Genomic DNA, 10,616 nt, shown 5'->3' on the forward strand with positions numbered 1-10,616 from the left:
AAATCTGTCATCCACATCTCTAAGTGGGTTCACTACATTCATATTCAAAAGTAAGATGGAAAATTTTGGCACTAGAAGTAGATTAGCAAGAATCTATCTTTGCTTATATGCCTACCCAAGCAAAAAGAATATTAGAGATGCATAGCTTGTAAATACAATTATCATACAAAACTAAGAAGTCACTTTTCTTTAGACTATCTTCACAAAAATTTGATGACAGGCAAAAATGATGCTGAATCAGTCCTACCTTGCATCATTTGTTTGGCAAGACTGACTTTTCTGTACACTGAGATAAGAGGAAGCAGTTTATACGGCAAATATACTCCCAGATACTGCACATTAACATAACTTTCTACACAGGAAGTAAACTGGAACAATGGGCCAGTCTATCTCATCTAACTCTTAATGTCCACATGTGAGCTACTCTTTTAGCCTCTTTAATACTTTCGAGAGGTAATTTTTGCTCTGAAGCACTCTCTCTTCCCGAGGTAGGCATCTCATAAACTCTGAACCATACTGTAAAAGTGCCTGCTTCTCTTACCTGATTAGAAAGGGTCCAAAAGCTGACTTTCCTGGCCACCATGCATTCACATACCTGAAACGCACCTGCATGGCCTCAGCAATTCAATTTGCATCGATCACAGACAGGTTTGAGTGTTGCTGGATGAGTGAATTACGTATGGTTTCTGATCAACAGGAACAATTTTTGTCAAGTCTGACCTAAATTCAGTATGCCAAAACAACAACCCAAAAAACCCAACCCCCAAAAACAGCAGAGAAGGAAACTTTCAAGATAATGTCTGAGGTACTCTGAAGAAAGCTTACAAAAGTCAGGTTCTTTATTGTGAAATGGCATTACCTACCACAGTTTAGCTAGATTGGGGGGGGGGGGGGTGAGTGTCTGCTAAACCTTCACTTTACAAGGAACTGAAATACTTTGTTAAGCTTCCCTTCCTTCCCACCATATTTTTTTGGGAAGGGAAAAAAGGAGGGAAGGTAAGAGATGGGGCTGCCCTGTTACCTTTCTCCAGATTTATATGGGGTGTCTCTGTTTTCTGTTTATTTCACCACAAAACTGAAAAAGAAATACTACAAAATTTCCTCCAAAGCCCCCCAAAGCCCCAAACCTCACTCCCAGGTCACTGCTCAGCTAAAGTAAGAGGAGCAGTGGCAGCTGACACCACTTTGTTTCTCTGGTGATCTCATCCACACACATCCCACTGTGCTCCATCAGTGTATCACCAAGTTATGCTGACTGTTGAAAAAAAAAATGCTGAAGGAAAGTTGCGTTATACAACCTTCTGCTTAATTCTGCATTCAAGGGTTTCAGGGCAAGTCACAACAAACTCTCCTCTTGTTCACAAGTTTAAAAAGAAAAGAAAAACGTTACATGTGCGACAGAGACAGTGAGATGCCTGAACTTCTTAAGTCCTGCAGGAAAAAAGAATGGGGTGGAAATCGCCTGTTTCCAGCCTTTTTACTTTAAAAAAGAAAGAAGAATCCATGTAATCCATGGTCAGGCTTGATTTTGTCAAAAAGTGGAAGTTTACAGGAATCCAAAATAAAAATGGGTCCAGAGGAGGGCAACAAAGCTGGTGAAAGGGCTGGAGGGCATGCCCTATCAGACTTTGGGCTTGTCTAGTTTGGAGAAAAGGAGGCTGAGGCAACCCCACTGCTTTCTATAGCTTCCTGTGGAGGAGAAGCAGAGAAGGAGGTGCTGAGCTCTTCTCCTGGTACCCAGTGACAGGACACATGGGAATAGTTCGAAGCTGCATCAGAGAGGTTCACACTGGACATTAGGAAGCATTTCTTTACCAAGAGTGTGTTCAAACCCTGCAACAAGCTTCCTAAGAGGAGGCCGATGCCCCAAGCCTGTCAGTATTTAAGAGGCATCTGGACAACGCTCTTAACATGCTTTAACTTCTGATTAGCCCTGAAGAGGTCAGGCAGTTGAAGTAGACAATCGGTTTAGGTCCCTTCCCACAATGAAAGAGTGGGAAGGGAACAGAAATAGTCCATTCTATTCTACTAACATTAGTAATAAAAAGCTAATGGAAGGCTGCCTGGAGCATGAGCAAAGGCACTGGGACTGGTGTATGTGAATAGTTTGGTTTGAAGAACAGGAAAACTAGGGGTTTTATTCCTGCAGTGATTGCTGGTCAGAATGAAGTCTTTCACTTCTCTGAGAGGGTAAGTCTCTGTTTCTGACATGCTTCCAGGTTCCTTTGGATCAGAAAAATTATTTTACCCCATGCAAGCAAACATTAAGCCAGTAGGACATGAAGCAATATATTAGATGTCAGAATAAGTTAGTTCAAAATAAAGCCCAACCCAGCCTCATCAAAATCTGACAACGTTTCATGAAACTTGTGCCTTTTAGAGGCGAGCCTATTTTTCCTTGAAACACACCCAAGAGTGTCTTTCTCTGACTAGTGGAGGAATTTAGGAATTTAACAGGGGAAAACTTCAGTTTGCCACTGAATTTGTGTATGCTAAATCATCCTACAAGGAAAGTTTCCTACTGTGCATACAAGAGGATACCAATGGGGCAAACTTTAGCACAGACTAAGCAGCAAAAGCTGTCGGTATCCTTCACCAACACAAGCACAGGACTGTTGTATGCGAGAGGTGACACCATGGCAAACCTTCAACTTGGAGTCATTCATAGTAATCTCGGGAGACAGAAATCTGATGCAAAAACCAGTCATCACATGTTAAGTTTCCCAGCAGAAAACCTCTCAGGCCTCTCTCAGAGTTTGACAAAGCAGAAAAATGGCAGCCACCGAGATCAGGGCTTCTTACATCATCTGGAAAAAGCTCAAGAGCACATACATCTGCAAGAAATCCTCTTGCAGAATTTGACTACAGATTGCCGCACATACAGCCTAGCATGTCAAGACAGGGAAAAACAGATTCTCAACTAACAGCCTGATCACAAACTCCTTGAAGTCATGGAAAAGCTCCCATGGACTTTACTGAACCGTAGAGGATGCCTCAGGGTCTTTTTATGGCCAGATGCTGATTTCTGAAGCGCTACGTGCACTGGAGCAGACACCCTTCTCAATTTTACTAAGAGGCACTTATTTCCCTTTGCGTCTATGCCACCCTGAGCTCTGTGTAAACCGAGACTCAACTCTCACCTAAAAGAAAACGTGAAGCCTATATTCACAGCATGCTTTGCAGCTGAAACACATTGTATTTTTGTGTGTGGAAAATACACACATCTTCTGGGGCAGCTTAACATTTTTAAAGGAAAAATTCCAATAGCCTGAAAAGTCTCTGGGAGCTCTTTCCTTTCTAATTGAGCAAGGTGGTGTTTGGCTGACACTGGCAAGCTAACTCATACTTATGAAGTGCCCTCACGGTGCCCTGTGAAATTTGCCATTTCCCTCCATGACAGTCAGTGCTATCTATCACAAGAACATAATCCCCTAAAACAGGAGACCCAAGGCCCTTTGCTTCTCTCCTCTACGAACAGATGTGTGCACGCTCCCCCAGCTCTTGAAGTCACGGCTGGCTTTTGGCGAAGAACTACAGCAGCTGCACATCTGGAGAAGGGAAAAGCTTTCAGCAGAAAATACAGAGGCGATCTCATCCTCCCCCAGCCTGCAAAGCGAGCTCAGCATTCGTTCCCCTCCAGATGACACCCTGATGGGTTGGCTGATTTAATCATTCACATATGCATGCCTATTCACAATGCTAGCAAAATACCAGGGCTGTGACAGCATCTCACCTGAACTGCTCACAGTAACACAGCTTGTCAGCAAGCACTTGGCAAGAAGTCTCACAGGATATTAAGAGGAAAGCAATGTTCAAGGACATTGCTAATATAAAATGATTCTACAGAATACAACTGGGTGTGTGAGCGATCTCTTGTGATGAGGAAAACACCGCAGCAAGTGTTTTAATTTTAAGACTATGCTCAAAGTCTGCTATCTTCAATAGGATTGCATGAGGTCCTGTCCAAACTTCCCTGAGAAAGAATGATGTACTGCGCTGGGAAACAGAGTGCTCTGCTGGGTGGATTTAAGCATATGCTTAGACCTATACGTCTGCTTAAACGATTTGCCAAACTGGGGCATAAAAATATTCTGTAGAATATATTTAAGTGTAGCAGGATCACAGAAACACTTCACCACTTTTATTCCCCAAAGGAAATTTAATTAAAACACAGAGCACCAACTATTTAAAACTATTCTGGTTACAAAGAGCAGTAAGTCCTCACTCCATGAACCAGTCTCTCTGGTGGATTGCCAGAGTCCCCAGTAAGTTTCTGGAAGCACAACCTACAAGCCTGAACTTGGTCAGGGGCCATCTGCTCTTAGGGATCTGCAGGATCAGGAGTCTCAGTGCCTGGCAGGGTCTCACTCAGAACTCTTTTCTCCACTTCCAAGTGAAGTGGCACCTTTCCTTGCTCAAGCTGCCCTTTGACATCATCAGTGTTCAACATTGTAAGTGTCTGTGCCAGATTTTCAAGTGAGCTCAGAGCCAATCTTTTCTGACTGCCTCTCTGAGCCCAAGTTTTCTGTAAGGCACAGCCTGCCGCACAGATACCCAATCAAGGCAAGGCCCTTCCACGCAAGGTCGGCACCCCGTATACTGAACTGTCCAGCAAATGTGATTACGTACCATGATGCCTAATGAGGAGCTGGGCATAGGAAAATAGAGCTGTCAGCGTCTACCTGCAGAACCTATCTTTACACTAGTCTCAGTCCAGATCGAGAGCTCTCTGATGAACATGGGCTAGAAGGAGCAAGACCAGTGAAACAAACCTCTATCAGTATTAGCAACACTATTTTACAGAAGAGGTGATACTTGCCGCAGCTATAGGATGCCACACCTGAAAACGGAGTAATGACCCTCCAACAGCTCACACAGCAGCATCAGCCCTATTAGTGGCATAGCAACAGTAGCAATTCAAACACCCAATCAGGTATCCCAGATAGAGCCAAACAGCAGGTAACTTACCCACCTAGCTTCCTTCCTTTTGCCTTTTACTCTGATCTTCCACCCAACATCTCAAAATGATCTGTGCCCCACACCCACACTCCTAGATGTTTCCACTACACATGAAGCCAACTGTCTGAAGAACCCAGGGTACGGCCAGGCCCATCTGTTTGAGGCTTTCTCTGCATGGGTTGGTGTTTTTATTCTAGCAATCTGTGCTTCTAGGCCCCTCTCTGTCTCTTGCCCCCCCATCTCCCTCTCTCTGCTCATGAGCACAGAGTTTCCATCCTGGCTCTGGTCCAGCACATGTATAGGCAAAGGCAGTGCTCAGGAAAAACCATCTTTTGCTCCCTCTCATCACATAAACACTGCTGGTTCCCAGCTCAGGAGCACAAGGCTGAGGAAGAGTTTTGGCTCCAGTGCAGGGGAACTGAGTACCAGTGACCCAGGCTGAACAATCTTCTCCTGGCCTTCCTGCTCTTCAGGAGCAACCTGAGGCTCTATGCCAGTGGCCCATGAGTTACTCGTCAGATGGCCAACAGAGACATATCTCATGTTCAGCAAAGGGCACGTGTAACACACATAAAGATAACAGATAACATTCAGGGCAAATTCTCATTTGCATGAGTGATTAAAAAATTAAAACCAAAAGACAGCAAATATAGCTAGCTGGCAGCATCCCAGTGGTAGAATGACAACCTCACCCAAAATATACAAGAAGGCCTCAGAGATGTATTAAATCCTAACAAATTTAATTAGTAAAACCTAACCTATAATCACCACTCTCACTATTGACTCTGACCTGCTAAATCCTGGAACTAATAGTATGCCAGCTGCAGGTGGTTTCCCTAACCTGGAGAGCATTGAAACAAAGGATGAAGATTGTATCAGTACTCATAGTGTTTGTTCCCGCAGGACATTGCATTTTTTCAGCTTCCATCTTTCCAACTATGCTTGACTTCCCCCCAGTTTTACCATGGGACAGTACTAATTGCAGGAAAGACAGCAACAAGGGTCTCAATACATGTTATTTGCACTAAGAAGAAACGAGTCCTTGTGTTGCAAAATTCTTGCAAGCAAGATTCATCACGAGCCCCCTTTTAGGGTCTGTCACACACACAGCACCTCACATTTGACCAGCAAATGTTTAGGCAACGTATTTACCTCAGAGCAGCATATTCTGTGGGGTTTTGGCATAGATTACCCTGACCATCACACCAGGATTATCCCAAAAGCACAACCTCTGTTTGAAACTGCGCATGATGGGCTGGAACCCCAAGCTATGGTTCAGAGCTGCTCAGAGCCATCTCAACAGAGAAAGGACAGGCCCACCATAATGGCAGGCTCTACGCCGTGAGTTCCCACTGAGCTCCTTGCTTACTAAAAGACATGAACTGGTGAAGACCCACACAAGCAGGAGGCAAGTATCCATTGCTCCAATTAGGAACCAGACTGGGAACATAACGACTTTCACCTCATCAGTCCTGTGTCTACAGACACAGAGTACCTTGAGCATGAACCCCTTAAAGGCTGGAACAGAACTTGAATAGGACTGGCCTACAGGACCTCGAGTATTTACCTATGTAAGATAGTGATGACACTTTTTAGTGCTATATAACAACAGAGACCTTGAACTGGTCCTCTGCCTGCTCTGTGCCAGGCTTTCACCCAAGGACACAGCCCTTGGCTGAAAACCCAGGTTGCAGAGGGGCAGTGGCTCCAAGGACTTTAGCTTCTTTGCTTTAGGCACCTAACTTGAGAACACCTAAGGCTCCTGTGGAAGCACTCATTTCAAGAGCACAGCAGCCTGGAGTTCATTCAGTCATATGGTATACACAAGGCTGATCATGGACACTGAGAATGTAAGTGGTCTTCACTAGAATCTGGGCTGAAACCACCACTAAACAGTATATGCATTTCATGCATTTCAGCCTTTGCTTTCATTTCCAGTGTTTGGTAAATCCACTTAAGAGCAGAAAAGCAGAGAAGAGGTACCATAATAAACCCATAAGCAAGATAAATGTGCTATTGTCCTTTCCCTTACACTTCAGAGCTACAATCAAGAAAACGTCTCTTCTTCAGCCTTGTCTGGGTAAAACATGCTTACAGATCAGTACCCCTCAGATGTGTTATTATTTGAGCTTATCTAGGCAAACTCAAGCTCACCCATTTATTGTCAGAACTTTAAAACAACAAAGGAATTTCTTTCTAGCTACAACCCACTCCCTTCTTCCCTGTGGAGAGTCTTCTCAATCCTTAAGGAACTGCTATGCAAGTTCATTAGAAGTCCCATTTCAGCATTTCCTTCAAAGCAGAGGCCTCTTCCAGCCAGCTCTTGGGATCCTTCCAACAGACATATCGGCCACTAGTACTTAAATCCTTCTGCTAAAAAATGCTTCCCTAAAGAGCTTATACCCCAGTTCTGGATGCCTGAGACACATTTTAACCAGCCTCAACAAGAGCTTAAGAGAAGCTTCTCCTCCACTCTCATGGGCTTCGTGGTGCTCTACAGAGCCATTTCTCCCCTTGGTCTGGCCTCCACTTAGGAAGGAGCAGCTTTAGCACAGTTCCAGTCAGGAAATAAATGTCACGTGCTGCAAAAAGAAGAGAGAACCAGCTGCCTTGCACGATGCATTCAGGGGATCTAGAAGAACGTAACACTTACCGGGACACTTCTGAAATGCCCAGTATCTCTCCATGTTCAAAAGTCTGGCTTTGTCGTGTGAAGATCTCCTTGGCGAACTTCTTAAACCTGGGGCAAGTACCGCATTTGCCTCTGTGCCCCCAGAGCATCCAGCAAAACAGGTTTTAATTCCTGTCCATACGAATTAGTTATTATGGCTGATATTCAGAACAACTTGGTGGAAAAGCTCCTTTTGATCACCTCTGAAAACCACAGACTTTCAGATTATATGGTCTTTATTTATGATGTCCTTGTTAAAATGAACATTTCTGACACGTAAATATGCCAGGCATGGAAGAAAGACAAGCATATTGTAAGCACTTGACAAAGGATCTAAATGCCCTTCTTGTTTTTGGAGAACAGAAAGTATCACGTGGTTGTCTCTGCAGACAAAATGTCCTAAAAAGATTTTCCAGGGCAGCAAGCTGAGGACACTACTGAAAGCAGAACCCTGGGACACTCCATACGCACTTGTGGTCTACAAGGAATATTGTGCCTGGGGATCTGAGCTGATGAACAAGAAGTAACTTCTGCATGGACTGTCAGAACAGGGGCGTGCCAAAGGCCAACATGGGCTTCAGCACACAACCTTCTCACCCGCAGGCAGAGAGGGGTCCCAGCTGAGCCATAAATCTTCAGCCTGTTTTCTACATCCTGGGTTGCTCCAGAGCCCTTTGTTTTCAATGCTTTCTCTTCCGTTTCTCAAAGAGGCACTCTATTACCCTGGGAAATCCTGTGGCTTTCCTCTCATTTCCATACTTAGCATTTTCAGATGTTTCCAAGCCTGTCCTAATGTGATAGATACCCATTCTCATATGCTGAAACACTGGATAACTTGAAAAAAAACCCACAACCAAACAAGCCCAAAACACTAACCACCGAACCCCACAAACACTATCCCAATGACAATTCAGAATACAACACAAGGGTCAAGGAAGCACATTCCTCTCCTCTGGCAGGATACAGTAACCACCCTTTCTGGTGGTTCAGAAACAGAGCCAGTACACTTTATTGGACTTCGCTACCACACACCAAGAATGAGTGGTTAGTAAGGTGGCAGCCAACACAGAAAACAGCTTTTTAAACCACCAGCAACACCAGCAGCTCCTGTCCCAGTAGCAAATGAAAGCACCATGGAAATCCCTCTGCCCCTCTCTTTATCCTCCCAGCTGAGCTCCAGGCCACAGACACTCCTCTCCAAAGGCAACAACCCTGCATAAATTGCAAGAGCAAAAGTGGCCAGGAACACCTCAGGGTCAGGAACAGCTCCCATACAACTTGCTGATCTGTCCAGGAAACAAACTGTGCTCCTTGGAAGAAGAGGAGGATTAAGCGTCCCCAGCTTAGCACTTACTGCCTGCTCCTGCACGGCTCTAGTGCAGCCCCAAGCAGTCAGAAAGCCTCAGTCCCCTCTTGACCATCCGTTTTCCAGCACTGAGCATTAAGAGCCAGGCTCCTTGGAGACTCATAAAGTCAAAACCTCTGAAAGTGTCCAAGTACACCTGCATGCTTTACCTTCCAGTTTGTATTTGACACCCTGAGATCACGGCAGCACACAGCTGTAAATTCTTCCCTGTTCCCTTCCCAACCACCGTTCCTCTCCACCAACTCCATGCCTAACCGATTAGCACCCACTATCCTGGGTATCACAGTGGGAAGGCAAGCAAGGAGTTTCTCTCCCCAGGACATCCCCAGGTGAATATTCTCATAGATCCCAAGTAGGAGTCAGAAATGGTCCTGCCAAAGGCAAAGTAAGAGAAAAACAGGCTATCCAGAGCAGAGAGAAATGCAGAGGTACAATCATGGAGAGGTTCAGGGCTTTGCTGAAACTGAGGAGAACGCTGCTGCTTCCCCAGAAGAATCTGCTTAGCGTTTCCTCGGCTTCTTCTGCTGCCGGAGACCAAAGCAGGGCTGACTTCACCCAGGGGCCCCGTGCTGCGTGGCTGGGCTGCCTCTGCTCGCCCATCGCCCCGAACCACTTGGGTCGGCTTTCAGCAGCTCCCCGCGTTCCCTCCGCCCTTCTCCCACCCGCCTGCGGCCGAGAGCCGCTCCAGCAGCCGACCCAGCGCACCCGCACCCGGCGGGGACAGCGGGAGCAGCAGCAGACCCGGCGGGAAAGCGGCGGGGACAAACGGCGGCACCCTCAGCGGCGGGGACGGTGGGGGACTGGCTCACGGCCCCCGGTTTCCCTCTATTGCAGCCGAACACACAACCGGAGAGGGGGAAAAAGACGGTTCGGTGGCTGAACGGAGAAAGGAATTGAAAGATCTGTAGGAGCAGCACCGATCCCCCGCGCCCCGACCGCCACCACGGAAGAGCGGTCTAGCCGGCGGCGGCGGGCTGCCTCCCGGGACCCTCTGCCCGCTCTCCGCCGGTAACGCCCGGCGCTGCCCCGACCCCACCACGGGCCCCTCCGCGCACCCCTACCTTTCTCAGCGGCGGCGGGCGTGAGGGGCCGTACCCCTGCATGGCGGCGGCGCCCGGCGCCGGGCTGGCGGCCTGCGGACGCGCGGCTGGGGGCTCCCCGCCCGCTGCGCCATGCAGCGCCGCTACGCTGCCGCCGCCCCCCGCCGCTACCGGCCCCGGCCCCGGCCCCGGCCCGGGCCGCCCTCCGGCGGGAGCACCGCCCCGCCCGCCGCCATGGCAACGCCGCCCGGCCCCTCTTCTCGGGGCAGTCCCGCGTCCCGGGGCGGCGGGCAAAAGTGGTGAGGCGGCGAAGGTGCATTTCTGGTTGCAGACAGAAACTTCCGAGGGATCCTGAGGTCCCTTCCAACCCTAACCATTCTATGATTCCATGGCAGTCCCTACACGGCACCAAAGCACACCGGTTACTCCGAAGGCTTTCCCCTGCTGAATCAGTCACAGAATCTGTCAGCTCACGGGAAGCCTCAAGCCCGTGAAATGATTCCCATCCGTTGATCCCGTTTGCCTGCGCAGGGTTGTGATCCAGCTGCCTGTGGGCACAGATTGGCTTGATCAGATTCGA

General features: G+C 47.5%; 1 protein-coding gene across 2 annotated transcripts in view; it reads right to left on the reverse strand.

Moving 5' to 3' along the window:
* DENND2A (DENN domain containing 2A) overlaps positions 1-10,191 on the reverse strand; it is a 63,575-nt gene extending 53,384 nt beyond the window's left edge. For both annotated transcript variants that reach the window (XM_065681160.1, XM_065681131.1), the window contains exon 1: positions 10,058-10,191. The gene's annotated coding sequence lies outside the window, so the exon portion shown is untranslated. The remainder of the gene's footprint in view (positions 1-10,057) is intronic.
* Between the last annotated feature and the right edge of the window lie 425 nt (positions 10,192-10,616).

This window comes from Lathamus discolor, chromosome 1 (genome assembly GCF_037157495.1).
Source record: "Lathamus discolor isolate bLatDis1 chromosome 1, bLatDis1.hap1, whole genome shotgun sequence".
Classification (NCBI taxonomy): Eukaryota; Metazoa; Chordata; class Aves; order Psittaciformes; family Psittacidae; genus Lathamus; species Lathamus discolor.